This window comes from Anabrus simplex, chromosome 2 (genome assembly GCF_040414725.1).
Source record: "Anabrus simplex isolate iqAnaSimp1 chromosome 2, ASM4041472v1, whole genome shotgun sequence".
In the NCBI taxonomy this organism is placed as follows: Eukaryota; Metazoa; Arthropoda; class Insecta; order Orthoptera; family Tettigoniidae; genus Anabrus; species Anabrus simplex.
This window is the reverse complement of record NC_090266.1, coordinates 844,958,295-844,980,128: the sequence shown is the minus strand read 5'-3', so window position 1 is coordinate 844,980,128 and position 21,834 is coordinate 844,958,295. Positions and strand designations below refer to the sequence as shown.

Sequence of the window (21,834 nt, the reverse complement as noted above, 5' to 3'; positions counted from 1 at the left end):
TTCAGCCTTCAACACCAGTTATTTAGATGACATTTTCTTGTATTTTTAAGTCGCATCTGTAAATGAAGTAAATCTGTAAATGCGTGCTTTGTGAGTATATAATTTAATTTGTTTTCTGAGTGTAAATACTGTAGATCCTTTAACAATGTATGTATTGTAATAAATAATGTCTAACTTACAGCTCTACAGATTTTCAAAGGCTACCAGTGTCAATATGATAAAATAGCAACATTGTGAGTAGCAATGTCAGGGATAAGGAAAAAGGGAGTATTCTAGTGTTGCATTAAAAAAATAAGCTAAAGGAACAGAAAATTATTTGTAAAGAAATTGCAGAAGATATATGCTCTTTTTCAGTCAAAGAATGTTCTGATAAGGAAAGAAGTGGCAGTGTGAAATTAGATGATGTTGAAGAGCAAGCTAATGTAAATTCCTTGAATGCAATTCGTTAAGCATTAGGTCAGCATGTAGTGACTAAGGTGAAACATTCAAGGAATGTGAAGACTGTTCACCACCTACATTTGAAGTTGCTGGAAGTTTTGAGGGTGTATTAGGCAGTACTCTAAAAAATCCCATGGATCATTTTTTCTGGATATTAGGGCTTGTCTGAAACTCGGTGCCTGTAAATCCAAAGAAGCATTTATTATAATAATAATAATAATTGCGTGTGGCTATTTCTAGCCGAGTGCAGCCCTTGTAAGGCAGACCCTCCGATGAGGGTGGGCGGCATCTGCCATGTGTAGGTAACTGCGTGTTAGTGTGGTGGAGGATAGTGTTATATGTGGTGTGTGAGTTGCAGGGATGTTGGGGACAGCACAAACACCCAGCCCCCGGGCCATTGGAATTAACCAATGAAGGTTAAAATCCCCGACCCGGCCGGGAATCGAACCCGGGACCCTCTGAACCGAAGGCCAGTACGCTGACCATTCAGCCAACGAGTCGGACAGCATTTATTATATTTATAAAACACAATATGGGAGAAATGTTCCATGCGAATGGTTGCATTATTCTGAAAAAAAGGGTTTTTTGCCTACTGTAAACAGTTTGCAAATATAGATGAATATCACTTTAGCCTAGCATGGATCAAAGGGACTGATTAAGAAGATAAAATACTATGAATAACCTCAGTACCATTTCCAAGCATGTGTTACTTACCTGATGTAGGAAAAATGAGATCACTCTTGGAGATTTCTTGGTTTCTGAATTGAAGAATGAAGTAAGTTTTTGGAAGAAATTACTGAAAAGATTTATTGATGTAATGCTTACTCTGGCTACATATGACATGGAATTTAAAGGTCATTGGGAGAAGATGGACGAGAATCATAGTAGAAATCTTCTTGCCATCACTGAACTTTTAATTAGGTATCCCGCTTAATATGGAAGGAAGGAAAAAGGAAAGCTACTTATTTAAGCCCAGAAATACAGAATGAATTTATTGGCATGATATTATAACAGATTGAAAAACAAATAATTTCACATATCAGTGAATCCTGCTTATGTTCTCTTACATTGGACACCACTCAAGATGTGTCAAAACATAATATGTGGTTGAAAAACCTGATACAAATTGTATTCCAATGCAATTGATTGTGGCAGGAAGATTTTTAGGCTTCCTGAAAGTTTTGAATGAAAGTGGACATAGAATGGTGAATGCAGTGCTCAATTTCATAAAGAAATTTCAATTTAACAATGTTAGGGTCAAGGCTACCATGGAGCGAATGTGATTAATGGTGTTTACTTGGGGGTCCAAGAAATAATTAAATGACTGGAGTAAACTGCTCATTGCGTTCACTGTTGTTAAAAGATGCTGCTAAGATTCCTCAAGTTTCACCTTTTTATAGCTGCCTCAAGAGACTGCGTGTCTTTTGAAGCTTCAGTATTAAGAAGTGGGAATTTCTTGATATAATAGAAAAGCTTCAACACCAAAGAGACTCTGTCCAACAAGGTGGTTATCAGCACATGATATGATATCAGCAGATCATTATCACTATAAGAGCATAGGAAAAGACTGAAGTGTGATGTGCTTCAAGTCGAAGAAATCGGATGAACAAAATGAGGCCCTCTACTCAAGGAAACAGTCAAAAACGTATGAATTTGTCCTTCATACAGTTATTCAATGCAAATTACTCAGAACCCATAACATTGTATCTGAGGCTCTGCAGTCACCTTCACCTCACTTTCTACATTAAGGAACTTTTTGATAAAGTGAATGAAGAGGCTTAAATTATGGCAGACTCATGAGGAATGGAGTAAAGATTTTTGAGGAAGTGCAATGTGAAAGTAAAGATATTTTTAATGAATTATGTCAAGATGAATGACTTGATGATCCAAAAACTTGAAACTTGGTATATTTTGCTTAGCCAGCTGAAAATCATGTTGACAAATTTAGCAGCAGTCCTCAAATTTAAGTGTTTACAACATGTTACTCTAGCAGAAAAAAATGTGATGACAAAGTATTTTCAGTCGCAGTGTGTCTTTCGGAAGAATACCCAGATGACCTGTCTACCAACTTAATTCATAAGTTGTTGACAATTTGAAATGTTCTCAAGAAGGATATCTGCCTTCTGTGAAGTGTCTCAATGGAAGACTTAGCAGATTTAATAATAACTAAGAATCACATTGTTGGCTTGGAAGAAGACCATCACAACTCAAGAAAAATGTTAATTTTCAGGAGAAGCATTTGAAATTAGTGTACATTTAAAATCTAGATACAGTATATCAAAGATTTTACGTTCAATAGTCAAGAGAGTTAATAAGTGAAATGTAGGTACTATCCTCAATATTTAGGTATAATAGTTTTATAGCCAACCTCATGATTCCCCCTAGATAACCCCTGATTTTTATTTTTAACAGTCTTTCCCAAAAGTGGTTATTATATTCTGCCTGTAAATTATGGTACAAATAGAACACTATCACTACAAAACTGTAATATTCAGTTTATTTTATGAAAAATACAGCAGTGTACTACACCACAAGGCCACATCAACTACATATTTTTATAAAACTCATAGTAGTATCTTGGTACAACATTCTTTTTAAATAAGGAGAGCAATCCCCGCTTTTTGGTCTCAGTAATTCCTGTCTGTAAGCTTTATTGAGTTTCAAGAAGGGATATCAGCTTTTTGGCAGCTTGGAGATAGGACATGCACAGTGGAAAATTCTTTGTCTTTGTAAGAATTTTTATGAAATGGTGTCCTGGAGTGCCCTTTCTGTACCATTAGCACTTTTATATCTGACAATCGTGGTTCATCATCCGTGTTTTTGTTGAAGTTCGTAATACTAAGCTACGTGGCAAGATCTTTAAGATCAAAGAAATCATTGTGACACATTTCCTCTACAGAATAAGGTTTTCCTATTTTCTTTGCTTGTCTTATAAGGGTCACATCCTGCTCTGGCACATATATAGGTTCAGATATTTTACATCTGTTGATATGTCTTTCAATAATTGAACGAGCACTGTCACCTTCATAATGAGTAAATATGTCCTGTTATTAGAAAATGTTTAGTAACTGATCATATAGAATCAAGTTTTGAAATGAATGAGTTGTGATGGTCTTCTTCCAAACCGATGACACGATTATCTTGAGTGTCCCAGATTTTTCAGTGGCGTTGAATTGTTTCCTAACCCTATCAGTGACAGTGGCTACGGCAGAAAGTTCTTTCTCAAAATTAAAATTAATTAAGAACAATGCACGTTGCTCAATGAGACCACAGTGATTATGTGCTTTGAGTATGATTAGCACTGAAGCGGACAGGGTGCGAAAATTAAATGTAGAAGCCCTGGAGGAGGAGTTTGCCTATAGAAATGCAACAAGGGACAGGTGGTTAAACACTGACTATCGAAGCCATAAGTATTATTTTTTGTATGTTAAGTAGTAATAGCATGATGTTGTTGTTGTTGTTGTTAGCAATATCATTAAAAGCATTAGTACCGGTATTTGCTTTCATGTAATGAAGTAGATGCCTTGTGTTATTAACGATTATGTGAATTCATGTGCTTCTGGCTGGTAGTTGTTCTATCTTATTTAAGCTATATCAATTCCGGGGGCCCCTGTATATTTTTCGTGTTGAGGGGGCTGCAGGAATGTGCGCCACGCCACTGGGAAGGAGAGAAGGGAATTAAGGGAGGAAGGAATAGTGGTATATACTATCATATTATATGTACAATTTGACAGAAATTAGTCAACAGTTTTCTTGCAATATATATCAAGTTATACAATTATGAAAGTTATTAGTAGAGAAAAATTGCACTTAAATCAGAATTTATGAATATTGGTAATTTGTCAGGTGAAACATGAAATAATGCTAAATATTACGATAAAATTAAGTATGAAAGCAGAAATTTTGGGTGGACTTCATCATCATCATCATCATCATCATGTTATAATGAGTTGCTGATATATTATTAAGAATCTCTTTATCCTTCCCCATTCATAACAGTGATATTCATTATGTGTACTGCAGTACTGCAGTTCTAAATATTTCTTCTGAAAGCGAATAGTGAATGCATGCTCAGAACATGCTCAGACCCCCTGTTGGGCTCCTTTTCTCTTTCTGTGCCTGTCCTGTGTTCCTAGGCTTTTACCACCTGTACTTATCTGTTTATTTCTTCAGTTTACCTGTCTATATCTAGCTTTCTTCTTATCTTACATTTCAAAAATCAAGACCAAAGATCTGTCAAGACATCCCCAACTTACGTGCGATTGATGTGTACATCATTGCGTGTTGATGATGAGTGTCCTGATGAAACTGGGAAGCAGGAACAACCTCATCGGGGGCTCAATGTAGAAAATCTAGGATTGTTGAAGGGGGAGCCCTTCTATGTGATGATAGCTGTATAACTGAATTGTTGATATAGTCCTTGTCCTTTTGTTTTTATGTTTGTCCTTGTTTCCTCCTTCTGTTGCTCTCTTTTCCCACACTGACTTATCATTATGTTATCCTATTATTTGTTCCAATTCATATTCCTATCTTTTTATGTAGGGGGATCCCAAACATGTGGGAAGTAATTGGGGGATAGAGAGAACACCTCAAAACAACATGATTATGTGATGTATGCTTGATCGTTTACGAGATAAGCAAGTTTCAGTTATTAGCTTGAATGGGTGGGGCGTTCCTAGTTAGGATTAAGTTTGGAGTCAGGCATCCGTTACAGACATTACAGTACTTCACCAGCTATTGAATACATGAAATGCCTGGAGTGTTTCGACCTCTCTGACGATCAATGAGGCAGCGTGTTCAGGTATATGGTGGATATTTTAAGCACTTCTTGTATGAGAATGCAGTATCCTGGCCGGTACACCAACATGGCGACAGTTCTACACATGGGATGTACCAGATAAGGCTGCAGAAGGACGTTTGGGATATATGGTGATGAGTTTGAAGGCCGCTGATGGTGCTGTTATTAACTTCAGCACATCAAAATGGGGTATGATGATACACGTCAGTACATTAGCTGCAATGATGCCGAAGTAGATTAACCTTTACAGTGAGGGCTATATATCAGCTCTTTCCGATGCTAAATATAGCTATTCTGCAATCTTCAAGGAATGTGCAAGAAGTCTGATTTCTTGATATCAAATAATGGGATCAGTGCTGTATTGAATCAAAAAGGCAAATACTGGCTGGTCTTAATTCCAGAAGGGAAAAAAACAAGCAAATCCATGACCAGCCACCAGCTGTACACCAGAAGTGGTGTGAAAAGTGAATGCCCTTGTCTCAGATGGTAACCCTGCCCAACAAAGGACTGTCGCACATAAGTTGGGGATGTCTGTTTCAACATTTGACAACATAATCAACAAGGACCTGCAGTTAGAAAAGTGGCATAAGTGCCGAGTTCACATTCTGTCGCCTTGTCACATTTCGGAAAGTTGCACTAGGCAAGAAAGCTATATGAGGGCTACCTGACAGGGAACAGATGGAAAAATGTGATGACATTAGATGAAGCATATGCGTACCTTAGTGACTGTAACAAACCCTGATCGATTTACAGTAGAAGTCCATTATAGCGAGAATTCTTAACAGCGAAAAATTTATTCGGTATAACGGATTGTCGTTATATCTGATTTTTATAAAATTTGGGAAAAACTCCATACACATTAAAATTAGTATGAAATGGCAATCATTTTGTTCAAAACATGCATTTTCGCAGGTGATGTCCACACTACGGTTTAGTCGTTTGTTATTTTTCAAAATCCAATACTACGTGAAAGTGTATGTTTAATTTCATTCTGAAAAAATTATAGTCTCACTCCAGAGGACTCAATGGCAAACATTCCAGTTTTCATCTTCAAACTGCATTACCTAATCTAACCGTATATGTATCATGAAAACATATTTCAAGCGCACGTAGAGAAATGATAGCCACCACGCTTCAAATTTATATGGGAACAACCTTCCTGAAATGTAACTAGACATGATAAAATATAAATTATCCTCTGAATCAGTGATGTACTCTGTCATATCTTGAGGTGTATCCCATTCTTACTTCATTTCAGTGTATAACATTAAAATTTAGCAATAGTTCACTTCAGCCTTTATTTCTAACGAGTTAACAACTGCTAATGGCCAAGTTAATTATGCATTTATTATGAAAACATGTTATCCTCTTTCATTTTGAATTTTCCTTTAGAGAACAGCACTCGACGGGCATTACTAATCGACTCTGACATCACCTTTGAATGTCGAGGAGAGAGCTCACAAGTGTACATAGCGAGAAAACAATATGATACCAAAGATGACCGATCGCATTTTGTGGCAAATGTTTCAGTTTAGTTATTCAAACAGCGTCACCTTCCTACTTAATTTCAGTGTAGACTATTAAAAGTAAGCGATCGTTTACTTACCTTTGTTTCTACCGAGTTAGCAACTGCTATTGACCATGTTATTTATGTATTTGTTACGAAAACATGTTCTCCTCTTTCATTGCTAATGTTCTTTACAGAACAGCAGTTGACGGGTATTATTAATCGACTCCGATCGACTCCAATTACAACTCCAATTCTTATTTTTAACGTTCATAATCCAACATCTCCTTCAAATGTCCACGAGAGAGCTCGCAAATGCACATAGCAAGAAAACGATACCAAAAGTCGCACTTTGTGGCAAACGTTTCAGTTTTCTTTTTCAAAGAGCATAACCTAACCTAACTTAACCATACTATATGTATCATGAAAACATATTCCAAGTGCCAGTAGAGAAATAAGAACCTTTTTGCCATAAATTTACAGGTTATAGTTTTCTTACAGACCTTGCCTTGATAAGTACTTGAAAGTTATCATTTTTATTCAAACAGCATCACCTTCTTCCTTTATTTCAGTGTAGAGAAATTTAACCAGACATGAGAAAATATATAACTAATCTCTGAAGTCAATGATGCTCCCTGCCATATCTTGAGCTGTATCCCATTCTTACTTAATTATAGTATTTAGCATTAAAATTAAGCAATCGTTTATTTCAAATTTTATTTTTAAGGTTTAACAACTGCTATCAGACATGCTATTTATGCATTTTTTACGAAAACATATTCTCCTCTTTCATTTCCATTTTTCTTTACAGAACAGTAATCGACGGGTATTACTTATCAACTCCGACATCGCCTTCGAATGTACATGTGCTCAGTTCACTTCATCCAGATGTCCAGGTGGGAACGGACAGAAAGAAGAAACCCAACACCGTTACAATGGAACTAAGTATGGATCTATTAAAGAAATTATTTAAAATACACTAGTGTCCAAAACTTAAGCATAATCACTAAAGGAAACAATACCATCTGATAGGAATGTCAGACGGATTGCTGAACGAACGGAAGCGGACTCACACACCATATGTCACACAACTTGTCCATAAAAAGCAGTGTCAGAAAGGTTCTGATAGCTAAGGTACACCTTGGACAACAACTAACAAAACTTGGCAATGTCTTCTGCAACAAAATATGCTGTTAATAGGGTGTATGGTTACCCAAAACAGCCACACATGCTTTGTAGTGACATGGCATGCTCTCTGTCAGATGGTCCAAGAGCTCTTGTGGCAGTCGATCCCATTCCTCCGAAAGGGCAATGCGAAGGTCTTGGAGGGTCCTTGGTGGAGGCTGACGGGATGCAATTTGCCTTCCCAATACATCCCAGGCATGTTCTATAGGATTCAGATCGGCAGACCTCGCTGGCCAGTCCATGCGATTAATTTCTTCCCCAGCCAGAAATTCATCCACCAGAGCAGCGCGGTGCGGTCGGGCATTATCGTCCATTAAGAGGAAGTCTGGACCAACTGCACCTCTGAAGAGTCGAACATGTGGTCTCAGTACCTCATCCCTGTATCTCCAAGCATTAACAGTGTTCCCCGGACCACTCATGAAGATGTACAGGTCCGTACAGCCGTTCAACATGACGCCGCTCCACACCATGATGCCACCACCACCATACTGGTCCCATTCCACGGTGTGGGTTGTATTGGCTATCCGGTTCTCTCCAGATTAATTTGTGACGGGAATCGTTCTGCGAACTGAAGCAGGATTCATCTGTGAAGAGGATATGCCTCCATTCATTCATGGTCCAGTTTCAATGTTGACGGCTCCACAGTAAATGGGTCCGTCTCTGTGCTGGAGTGAGCGGGACACACACCGCTGGATGTTGGGCAAACAGCCCTGCTGTTCTGAGCCTCCGTTACACAGTTTTCGGGAAACGGCAACCCTGAGACGGCTGCAAGCTCCGCCGACAATTGTCTTGGAGGTGCACCTCCGATTTCGTCAGGTGGTTAAGGCCAGATATCGGTCCTATTGTGGGATGGTTACCCTTGGTCGACCTGGTACTGGCCTACGACTAACATCTCCTGTGTCTCTAAATCGTCTCCAAAGCCTGGAAATGACACTTTGTGGCACATTCAAGGATACGGCGACTTTGGTCTGTGTCTGGCCTGCTTCCAGGCGGCCGAGTATTCTACCCTGCAAAACGGGGTCCAAATGGCGTCATTGTGCCATTATGTTGTCACATTCATCACGAGGCTACACTCCGCACACTATAACAGGGCAAACACGACTGACAGAATGTGGGGCGCAGGAACTGGCTGTGTTTACCTTGCGGTTATGCCGCTAGTCAAAGCAGGAAACACTCCTTTCCTATACAGAGCGAACACGTAAGGATGGTAGATGCATATGCCATGCGATTTGCGGTCTATTTCCTGTTGCCCTGCGTACTCGTAACTTATGCTTAACTTCTGGGCACTAGTGTGGTTTATGTTGAGTCCATCTTGTCAATATACATTTAATGATTGAAAATTATTTATTCTATCATACATGTTTCAGGAACAATATGCATTCCCTTCATCAGTGAAGTCAAATCAATGAATAAAAAGCAATATAACAAGTCAATAGAGCATCAAATAAAAGACCTATTATGGTTAAGTTTATGAACTAAGTATGGAGTCGAAATTGTGGACCAAATGGCCAGAAAGTATACCGTCAAGCCAGCTGCACGTAGATGGCTGTTACACACATTCAGTAATGTTGTCGAATTAGTAAGAATAAATGCTTGGGTGTTGAGCAACCGGGTTACAAATATCAAGATCACGCAAAGAAACTTTCTCTTACAACTTGCTGAGGAATTACAGCAGCAAACACCCACAGTAGAAATAAAAGGACCGATACTACAGGCGATGATGATAGTGATATAGAACCTTAATCTGGCCAAAAATGCAGGAAATGCCAAGTGCGCAACAAATGTAAGAAGGACATGAAAGGTGGACATGTGTGTAAGCCATGCAAAAAGGTCGTCTGGAAGAGGTGTATTGAAAAGGAGAAAATCGTCATCTGTGTAGAATGTCTGTAAGCTTTGAGGTTGACGATACACTCATTCACAGACAAACTGTACTTCATCACGTGCTCTTCAGACCATTGAAGGATGTGCTTAGTATGGATACATAGGTTCATAGAAATAGAAAACTAATCACACAAGAGACTTTCATTTTGTATCCATATAATATCGGATTGTGAATTTTAGTTAATTCTACATCCATTTATAAATGAATTCAGAACCAAATATTAATATAATATTCAATCAGAAAGATCATTGATATTTATTTTCATTGTAGAAAATATATCCCCATATCTGTATTCACAAATCTATATAACTTGTACTGACTGACTGACCGACTGACTGACTGATTCATCATCGCCGAGCAAAAACTACTGGACAGAAAGAAATTAAATTTTGGGAATACATTTATATTAACATGTAGGTGCTCGCTAAGGGAGTATTTTTGGATATTCCGTCGTTAAGAGGGTGAAAAGGGGGGTGAATTCTTAAAATGAGGATATCTATATCTCAAAAACTTAAAAGTTTACAGACATAAAAATTGGTATTTGGAATCACCTTTAAAAATAAAGAAATACGTATTTCTTTGTTTTCAGAAAATCCCACTAAGAGGTTGAAAAAAGGGGGAAGGGGGGTTGAGCGCCTTTTATGAAGAGACTTATATCTCAAAAACTGAAGATGTTACAGACATGAAAATTGAAATTTGGAATCTTCTTTGAAAATAAAGAAACACGTATTTTTGTGTTTTTAGATAATCCAATGAATAGGGGGTGAACAGGAGTGAAAAACAGAATTAATTTTAAAGAAGACCATATCTGCAAATTATCTCAGACATGTAGCATATTACAGATTTGAAAACTGGTGTTTGGAATTACCTGTAAAATTAAAGAAACATAAATAGGGAAAGGGGGTAATTTTTTTAAATTAGCATATCTACAGTATATTTCAAAAACTTAACATGTTGCAGACATCAAAATTGGTATTTGGCATCTTCTTTAAAAATAAGGAAACGTATTCTTTGGTTTTCGGAAGAAAAACCTTAACCAAGGGGGGTGGGTTGAAAGAATTGATAAATTAGTTGAAATATTTGAATGAAAATGTATATATGCTGTATACCAAAAATCTAAAGATGTTACAAATGTGAAAACTGGTATTTGGAATCTCCTTTAAAAAGAAACATGCATTTGGTGGGGGAATCAACTTGGAAGGGGGTGGGGGGGTATGAAAACAGAGATGAATTCCTCTTACGAGTATATATACATCTCAAAGCTGAAGATGTTACAGTCGTGATAATTGGTATTTGGAAGCTCCTTGATAAATAACGAAATAAGTTATTTTTAGGTTTTTGGAAAATTCACTTAAGGGCTGAGGAGGAAAGTAAGTGAAAAATTTAATTCCTTTTATGGAGAAACTTATATCTAAAAAACTTAAGATTACACACATGAAAATTTATATTTGCAATCTCCTTTAAAAATAAAGAAACACGCATTGTTTGGACCGGTGGGGGGGGGGGGTAAATCAACTTAATGGGCTGGGGTGAAAAAGGAGTTGAATTCTTTTTATGAGGATACTTATATCTCAAAAACTGAAGATGTTAAAAGGCATGAACATGTGTATTTGGAATCTTCTTTCAAAGTAAAGAAACACGTGTTCTTTTGTCTTCGGAAAATCCATTTAACACGTTGAGTGCCAGACCGATTTTCATAGGCTTGCCGTCTAGTGCCGTGAGCTAATAACATCGAGTTACTCCCTGGTGCCAAAATGTTCACAGGCTTAACCAAGCAAATGATCACTGATATGAAGATGTATTTATGATATATTAGGTTAACTTATTATGTATATTAGGTAAAATATTGCGACTCCATATGGGGTCATATTGGTCATTACGAACTGTACACGTACACGCGCCCCCATATGGGGTCGTACTTATACAGTAGTTACTGTCCCGACGCTCGGTCATACTTACATTTTCCTTTGTGGGGACGCGTTATATGCTGTTGAATATGATAGATATGTTATCTTGTTCATACTGGAGCCGTTAAAAAGTACGATCTCCGATTTAAGGTCAGGAAATGTTTGTAAATGATGATCTTCCGATTTTAGGTTAGGAAATTTTCGTATAGAATATAGTTATATAAAGTAGTGAAAATCATTTGAATTTGGTAAATTAGGATGTAACAGAATAATATTATAAGAAGAATTAGTAATTACGGAATATTGAATAAGTATACAATTGTTTTTGTATAACTTTCAATTTGAGTAAGAGAAGCTGGCAGCGCTGGTTGTGCACATGGGAAACCAGTGAATATATCGTTCAAGACGGTCATAATTGTTGCAACAGCTGGCTGGGAAACCTGGAGTACAGTGGGGAAGTGTGTGCTGAAGACTGTAATTCATGAATGTGGTTGAACATGCGAGATTGATATTTGCTGTATACTGGGTTCAAAATCACTGTAACTATATACTTCGTCTACATCATCATTGTCCAACTTGTTCGATATATCGTCCAGACAGTCTGCACTAAGTCTTTTACTGCTCGATTTACTCGTAACGAATTAAAAAAGAAAAGGAAGCTCAGAGCACTGCACACTTACATAAACAACCCGTGTGTGAGATAGACAATGACTTTGTCACCCTACAAAGCACTCTTGACGTACCCATATGGGGTCGCGCTAAAACAGGAATTGAGAAATGGAAGGTGGACTATGCACGTACTTTAAATAGATGACCAGCAGATGGCAGGAAGAGACTTTATACATCTTCAAAACACATACTTACTGCGCACCCAAATGGGTTCGCACAGTTCTCGATTTAGAACGAACGTACGACCCCATATGGGGACGTGAAGTTCAAAAACTTGGCTACTCTCACGTACCCATATGGGGTCGTATGGCACTCAACGTTTTAAGGGGGGTGAATGAATTGAAAAATTAGTTGAATTCTTTGTATGACGATACTTATATCTCAAAAGCTAAAGATGTTAAAAACGTGAAAATTGGTATTTGGAATCTCCTTTAAAAATAAGGAAACACACACTTTTGGGGAGGGGGGATTCAACTTAACGGGTAGGAAAATGGGGGGGGGGGATCTAAGTTGAATTACTTTTATGAGGATACTTATATCACAAAAACTGAAGATGTTCCAGATGTGAAAATTAGTATTTGGAATCTCCTTTAAAAATAAAGAAACACGCATTTGTTTTTTTCGGAAAATCGACGTAAGGGGTGTGGGGATGAAAATAAGTAAATAAGGAGTTGAAATATTTTTATGAGAATACTTTATCTTATAAAGTGATATCTTAAACATTGAAGCTGTTACAGACGTGAAAGTGGGTATTTTGAATTTTCTTTCAAAATAAAGAAACATGTATTTTTTGTTTTCGGAAGTCCACTTAAGGCGGGAGAGGTGTGGAAAGAAGTCAAAAAGAAGAATTTGAATTATTCTTATGAGTATACATTTATCTCAAAAACTGAAGGGGTTACAGACGTACAGACATGAAAACTGGTATTTGTAATCTTCTTTAAAAATAATGAAACACATACTTTTTTTTGTTTTCAGAAAATCCAGTTAAGGAGCTGAAAGGAATTTGAAAAGTGGTTGATTTTTTAAAATAAACTTGGTATTTGGAAAGTCCTTTAAAAATACAGGAACATGCACCTTTTTGTTTTTGGTGAACGTACTTAAGGGGGGGAGGGGGTGAAAAGAAGTGAAAAATAGTTGAATTATTTTTCATGATGAAAACTGAAGATGTTACAGACGTGAAAATTGGTATTTGGAATCTCCTTTAAAAATAAAGAAACATGTATTTTTGTTTTCGGAAACACTTATATGGAGGTGGGGTTGGGGGAAGGACTGAACAAGGGGTTGAATTCTTTTTATGGGGATACTTATGTATATCTGAAAAATCGAAGATGTTACAGATGTGGGAATAGGTATTTGGAATCTCCTTTAAAAATAAAGAAACATATATTTATTTTTTCAACTTGAGAGAAGACTGTTTCTCACATGTACAGTTCTATGTCACATGGTTGTCTTATCCCCAAAAGGTTATACCACAAACATGGTTTACAAAGAATTTCTGGGGTAAATGAAACTCAATTTTTGGGTGAGTTTTTATACTTTAGGAATTTTCAGATAATGTCTTATTACAATGCCGAGGAATGTTTACTTTGATCAAATTATGAAATCCACACGAGCGTAGCCGCGGGTAATTGCTAGTAATAGAATAAAACTTCTACATCACTCGAGGGTCATTTTTGACCCTTCCATCTTTCTAGGTGGTGTGACTCATTCCACCTTTCTAGTGTTAAGGGACAGAAAAGCTCTGTAATAATGGAGTTCTTGTTATATGCTGTACTCGTTATAGTGGACTTCTACTGTACTACCACCCCAGAGACAAAACATTTATCAAACATTGTATAAAGAATGCAAGACAAGTTTTCCAGGGGTTTTTGTTATCATCATTGGATACTGCTACAGTGGCAAGTTAACCATTCACTGTGTCACTAAAAATGTGAAGGTGAAATCTACATACTATCAGGAAGAGGTTTTAACACCCATTTACAACACAGATATCATAACACTGTATGGGAGGCTGAAAAATCAGGTATGGGTACATCAAGGTAAAGCATCCAGCCACATCTCTTGTTTGACTCGTCTGTTTTTAGAGAGAATGGAAATGAAAACTGGAATCCATGTAATTCCTTTTTATAAACATTCTGGTGAAGGCACCTGATGGGTCACCCATGGACTTCTGTGCATTTTGACTCCAAAAAAGGGCCTGAGGATATAGACGTCCACACACTATCAATGGCCTCTGGAAAGCCTGTCGGGAGGAGTGGGATATATGCTAGTTCTGTAAAAAAGTCTGCTGCAATGGAAATTACGTTGTCGGGCTATAGCTAGATATGCTAGCTTTCCAATTGAGCATGATTGTTGGTGGAGACATGGATTTTCATAAGCTAATTACCCTTCAAATATCATCCCCAGAGATCCCGAATGACCTTCTGTATTACCAAACTTGGAAAGTCTGTAAACGATTGACCGTATGGCATATGCTCATCGAGACTTTTTGTGTAGTTTTGGGGTGTACTAAGCCCACTGAAATGCATGCACCAACTGACCATATTAACAATATATTCACAGCATTCATAGCAGGAACTGGCTGCTTAAAGAATGGCATCACTAACATCGCTCATACCTCAGTCACTCTGGTATTGTCAAAACCAAGGATAAGACTGTCACAGACCAATAAAGATAACAAAATTGTTCTAGCCCATACCATAAGGCATCGTGCACTGTAAACACAAGGTCTCGCTAGCAAGGGCATAGTTAGATGTACGTGAATGTAAGAAAGTGTAAGTGTAAAATAAAAAATGACTTTATCACCTTCCTCAATTTTCGCTACTTATACCAGGAAGGAAGATATTCCATCTTATCGAAACTATCCAGACACCTACTTGAAACTCTGCTCTAAGTGTTCCTTGCATAATCCTCCCGGTAGTGGATATTACTGTGGTGTGGGTCCCCACTCCTGACCTTTATTACTGCTCTCAAACTTTGTGGGAGAGTCTGTCTAACAGGTGTTGCAACTGTCCCGGGCAATGGTAGACCATTCTTCCTGCAATGCTGTAGTTGGTGATGCAGCTTATTGGGGAATGGAATGAAGTAGCCATTCTTTTTTTTTTTTTTTTTTTTTTTTGCTATTGGTTTTACGTCGCACCGACACAGATAGGTCTTATGGCGACGATGGGACAGGAATGGGCTAGGCTGGGAAGGAAGCGGCCGTGGCCTTAATTAAGGTACAGCCCCAGCATTTGCCTGGTGTGAAAATGGGAAACCACGGAAAACCATCTTCAGGGCTGCCGACAGTGGGGAAGTTGCTATTCTAAGTCATTGCAGAAGTGTTCAATAGGACTATGGTTGGGTTATGGACTGGTCAGTCAATTTCTGGGACCTTGTCCAAAAACCACCAACAAACAGACCCCACTATATGATAGGGAATACTTATCTTCTTGAATCATACAGTGATCACCTGTGAACTGGTCTTCTCTCATGGACAACATGCAGCTAGTCAAAATGTCCTTATATCCTTCCACTTTTAATATTCTCTGTAGTATTATGAGAGAATCAAATCTCTCCTTTGATTAACACTCCCTCGCTGCCACCCCAGCTCTGCCAAATTTTACTGTGGACACTAAACAGGCTAGCATGTACCATTCTCCTGGTATTTGTCACACCCATACTTTCTATCTACATGGTATAGCATGATTCGTAACTCGAAATCACATGTCTCGAGACCAGTGGCAGCATTCACTACTTACACCATTGAAAGCTGTGTTTAGAATTCACCCACAAGACGTGCAGTTTATGAGGAGGTACCTGAGCCTTAAAAACCTAGTCCTTGTATATCCTGGTATAAAGTAATGGTGCTAGCTGCACAACCAGTGGCACTGCAGAATTAATTGATATGTCACGATATCATACAATTTTCTCATATCACCTTCAGTTTTGGTGGTCATAGTCAGTCAATGTACATAGCCTACCCACCCATGAGTTTTTTGTGGTTGTGCTTTGAATTTGCACTTCACAATCACATCCATGAAGATCGACTTGGACAATTTGTGAAGGGTGGAAATGGTGCTGACTGATTGCTTGCTTTCTTTTCCTCTTTGTTTTATGTCACACTGACTCTGACAGATCTTATGGTGATGTGGGATAGGACTGGGAAGGGAGTGACCATCACCTTAGTACATCTCCAGCATTTTCCTGGTATGAAAATGGGAAACCACAGAAAACCATCTTCAGGACTGCAGAATGAGGGATTCAAATCCACTATGTCCTGAGTGCAAGCTCACGGCTACATGATCCAAACTGCATAGCCAACTTCCTTGGTTCATTGCTTACTGATACAGCAATCATGATTACTGTTTGCATGAAGATGGCGAGTTGCTATTATAGCCCCAATGTACAAAGGAAAGGTTAATAAATGTAAGGTGGATTATTACATAGAAGTCAGCTTGGCATGTGTTGCATGGAAGCTCTGGGAAAGCATTCTTTCTGATTATACACTTAAACCTGCCTATACGGCGATCTTCACTTAGCAGTCACCTCAATAAATAGCAATTTTTCTTTGAAACTAATTATTTTTGGCATAAAGCCTGTGTTAATACCATCTGCTTTAAGTGATCACCTGAAAAAAAGTGCAATTGCCAGACACATTTCACAAACTGCCCTGAATGAAATGGCCAGTCATTCCTGCTTCAAATAGTTTGTTCATATTCTGGTAACAGACATACAATAATAAAAGCAACATTTTTCACATCTGATCATCCAAATGGTGCTGTAGTTTCTCTTTCTTGGGGTACAATAAGTACTGTTCTCCTTCCTCCTCCTCTTTTCTGTAGCCTACCAGTAAGCGAAATTGTAAATTACCCGTGACTTGAATGGAGCGGCATGATTGAACAAGCCAACAATATGCAAACTCAATTAAAAATGTTCTTGGTTGTAATAATGTTTGAATAGGTGTACTACTATTACATTTATTGGCAGGTTGGTGATTGAGTTCAGTTGCAGTAGTGTATTCGGTAAATGAATATATGAGGTGTAATGTGTGATAAATCAAGGGTTGTTTCAACATTGAAAGGGAAGAGAAAAGTGATTCTCAATAGCAAGAAAGTAAGTTCTCCAAGGAACCTTGCAAAATGGCCAAATGTGCTAGGACACAAGTGAATTAGATACAACATGGCGCCAACTGCTGCTGTTGTGTGAAACGCCTCTCCAGTAATCTCGTTAATTAGCAAGATTAACAGCCAACAGGTGCCATTTGTGACTTTCTCAGTGTAACTAAACTGTCATTGACCTGAAGCATCATTCAGTATGTCCGCGAAAGAAGCTATTCGTCGTGTAGCGTCTATTGAAGATGTTATGAAGGACTTCCAAGGCCGCCTGGAACACGTCGCAAGCTGCACCTGCCGCGCGGATGAGCTGCAGCGGCTAAAGGCTGAGTTCTCCCAGTTCCAAGGAAAGGTGTCTAGTGAGTTGAAGGACATAACAAAAAAACTGGAATTTACTGAACAGCGCCTCGAACAACAGGCCGAACTGCTTGATGAAGCTGAACAGTACAGCCGACGGAACTGCTTAGTGCTGCATGGTATTCCAGAGGAGCCGGCAGAGAACGTTTACGATAAAGTTATCAACACCATGAAGGGCAAGTTAAATGTAGATATAACTATGTCTGATATAGATCGTTGCCATCGTTTAGGAGTGCTAAAACGAACCACAGCTCAGGTTGTTGCTACGGGTAAGCGCCCTATAATTATAAAGTTCGTGCGTTACCATGACCGGGACAGAGTTTGGAGGGCCAAGCGGCTGTTAAAAGGAACTGGCCTTCTACTGTCTGAATCCCTGACAGGTATCAGAAAAACTATTCTAAACAGGGCACGTGATCACTTCGGACTCCGACGGGTGTGGACACAGGACGGCCGCATTGTTGTTTTGAAAGACAATGGACAGAAAATGTTTGTTAGCAGCATGGCACAATTAATAAGCCTTATGTGAGCGACGAGATTGACTAGGAAAAACAATGAGTGATATAATAGCGTATAATGTTTGTGTATGTGAATGTGATAGTGTGTGTGAGAGTGATTGTGTAAATATTTCTGGAGGTGCTTATGAAACAACTAGGGTGAGTAGTTTGAATTTTTCTGTTGACAATGGCTAACGTAAATGAGTCAATTATTTATACCGAACAGCATGTCCGTGATGTCATTGACCCTATCCCTCTTCATTGTCGTCCGCCTTCACCCTTACCTTCCCCTTCACCAGCTGTGGCAGGAGACATTCTTAAGGAAATGTTAGCTCCCCACCAACAATATTTTCAGTGTTGTCATATCAATGCACAATCGCTTCTTTGTCACTTTGACGAAATACAGGCTCTATTTAGTAACAGTAACTTGCATTGTATTTGTGTAACAGAGACATGGTTACAGCAGTCACTCAAATCTGATCTCGTAAAGCTGAATAACATGACGTTACATCGCCTGGATCGTTTAAATCGTGTAGGGGGCGGTTGCGCTATATATTGCCGTAGCGACTTAAAAAGTAAAATAATTATGACCTCAGATCCTAAGACTCCATTTCGACCTGAATTCATGTTTGTTGAACTCTTGGTTAATAATCAAAAACTACTGATCGGAGTGGTATACAAGGCGCCGGACATACAACATATATCTGACCTAGAAGTGGCATTATCGAAGTTAACTCCGCTGTACGAAAACATAATCATTCTTGGTGACTTCAATACTAATCTCCTAGTTACAAGTAACGAATCAACATACTTACAAAACCTATTCCATGGCATGGATTACAATATACTGACACTAGACGCGACTAACCATGTTCACAGAATAAACCACACGTCTCACACACTGATTGACCTTATTATAACAAACAATCCGCAGAAAGTGGTAAAACATGGACAGCTTGCTGTACCAGGTATTTCGACCCACGATCTCATATACTTATGTTACTCTCTCAAGGCACCAAAGTACAAAACCAGGTACATAATGCGAAGAGACTTCAAGCATTTTAATACTGAGAAAATACGAAATGAAGCATATCAATTGCCGTGGAATGACATTCTACTGACTAATGACATTGATGATAAGGTTGACAGACTGAACTCTTTAATATTAGGACTGTATGACAAACACGCTCCGAAGAAGCAAATTCGAGTTTCTCACCCTTCGTCTCCTTGGCTAACAAATGAAATTAAGTCGGTCATGGCAAATCGTGATGCTTGGTATAGGCGATTTAGGCGAACTGAAAGCACTAGTGATTTCGAAAATTACCGTATTCTCCGAAATCAAGTTAAGAAATTAATTCGTAACAGCAAGTATAAATATATTCAAGAGATAACAAACAGACGAAATTCAGCACTAATATGGAAACATTTGCATCAGATGGGTATAGGTCGCAGCCTGACCATGCAGACACCCAGTATACCACTTGATGATCTAAATTCTCATTTTACGAAAGCAGCATACACTAATAATGATATTACTGACAATAATGACTATGATGCTAACTATCCTAATAATAATAATAATAATAATAATAATAATAATAATAATAATAATAATAATAATAATCATCATCATCATCATCAACCAGTTGATGACCTAACTGATGATGATATTAACGCCATAAATGCTCATTCCCGAGTAAATCAAAAAAGTTGGGGCGAATGATGTGAAGCGTGTAATTTACTCCCTCAAGTCTGATGCTCCGGGTAATGACGACATACCATTATCTTTCATAAAAAATATTATTGGTGCCATATTACCTATTCTGACGCATATATTTAATCAATGCCTTGTACAGGGAGTATTCCCAACTGTGTGGAAGCACGGTATCGTCATTCCTATTCCTAAGAAGAATTCTCCTAGTTTACCATCAGATTATCGCCCTATATCCATTCTCCCACCCCTTTCCAAAGTACTAGAACGCTTGGTACACGAACAAGTCCTCACTTACTTGACTAACTTCTCACTGCTTGACCCTTACCAATCTGGTTTCAAGAAAGGACACAGCACAACGACTGCCCTACTGAAAGTAACTGATGATATCCGACAGGCAATGGACACTCGACAAGTGACTGTACTGGTTCTACTTGATTTTTCTAGTGCTTTTGATACTGTTGTTCCTCAACTGCTACTTTCAAAATTGGATTCATTAAATTTCAGCAAGACGGCAATAAACTTTTTCAGTTCGTACCTCAAAAATCGCCGTCAGTGTGTCAAAGTAAATAATAGCAGATCTGAGTGGCTTAATAAACCCCTCGGTGTCCCCCAAGGGTCTGTACTTGGACCATTGCTGTTTGCAATTTACTTACACGATGTTGCCAAATCGATTACACATTGCAAGTATCATCTTTATGCTGATGATCTGCAGATCTACTACCACTCAAGAACTGATAAAATTCAGAGTGCTGTAGAAAAAGTTAATGCTGATTTAAGTCTCATAAGTAATTTTGCATTGAGTAACAATCTCAAAATTAATCCTCTTAAAAGGCAAGCAATAATCATTGGTACTTCAAAAAACTTACACGTCTTAAAACAATACGAAATTCCTCCTGTAGCACTAAACAATACCATTATTCCATTTTGTGAAACAGTTATGAATCTTGGTGTGGCTATAAGCGAAACATTGAACTGGTCGCAACATGTGATGAAAGTGTGCCAAAAGGTATATCAAAGCCTGCATCCTCTGAAGCGGTTTAAAAATATATTTCCTCGGTCCTTGAAAATAAAGCTCATTCAATCACTCTTGTTTCCAATTCTCGAATACTGTGATACAGTTTTTATTGATATCAATAACGAGCAAAGCATGAGACTGCAACGTGCCCAAAATGCATGCATCAGGTATGCATTCGACATACAACCATACGCCCATGTATCCCCATTCTATACACAATTATCTTGGTTACGACTGAATGACAGACGTAGACTCCACGCAACTACTTTGGTGTATCAAGTGCTTTCTGAAAACACTCCTCCTTACCTATCCACCAGATTTCGCTACCTTAGTTCCCTGCACCTGTTCAATACCCGGTCAGGCTGTACGCTAGAAATTCCTGTGCATCGAACCGCAACCTACAACAGATCGTTCACTATCACCGCCACGAGCTGGTGGAATGAACTCCCCAATGACATCAGGGAAGCTAAATCTAAGACAAAATTTAAAATCCTTTGCCAGCGTCATCTTTTAAGCACTTCCAGTCTTTCTTGAGTGTGAATGGGATGCATGAATGAGAGTGAATATGGTTGTTTATTGCAATGTGTTCCTGTATATAATTTAGTTATACTTTACTCACCTTAGTTTAGTTAGTGATACTTTAGTTGCTTTAGTTATACTTTAGGTTGTAAAGATTTCATATGTTTAAATTTTATGTAAAATATACATTGTATATACATGAAGTGGTTAAGTGTAAGAAAGGGCCGGGAGCCCTAACTTCGCCACAATAAAGACG

At 38.3% G+C, this 21,834-nt stretch overlaps 1 protein-coding gene across 1 annotated transcript in view; it reads right to left on the bottom strand.

The window, feature by feature from the left end:
• LOC136863709 (cell adhesion molecule Dscam2) overlaps positions 1-21,834 on the bottom strand; it is a 1,676,531-nt gene that overhangs the window by 220,475 nt on the left and 1,434,222 nt on the right. The window lies entirely within an intron of this gene.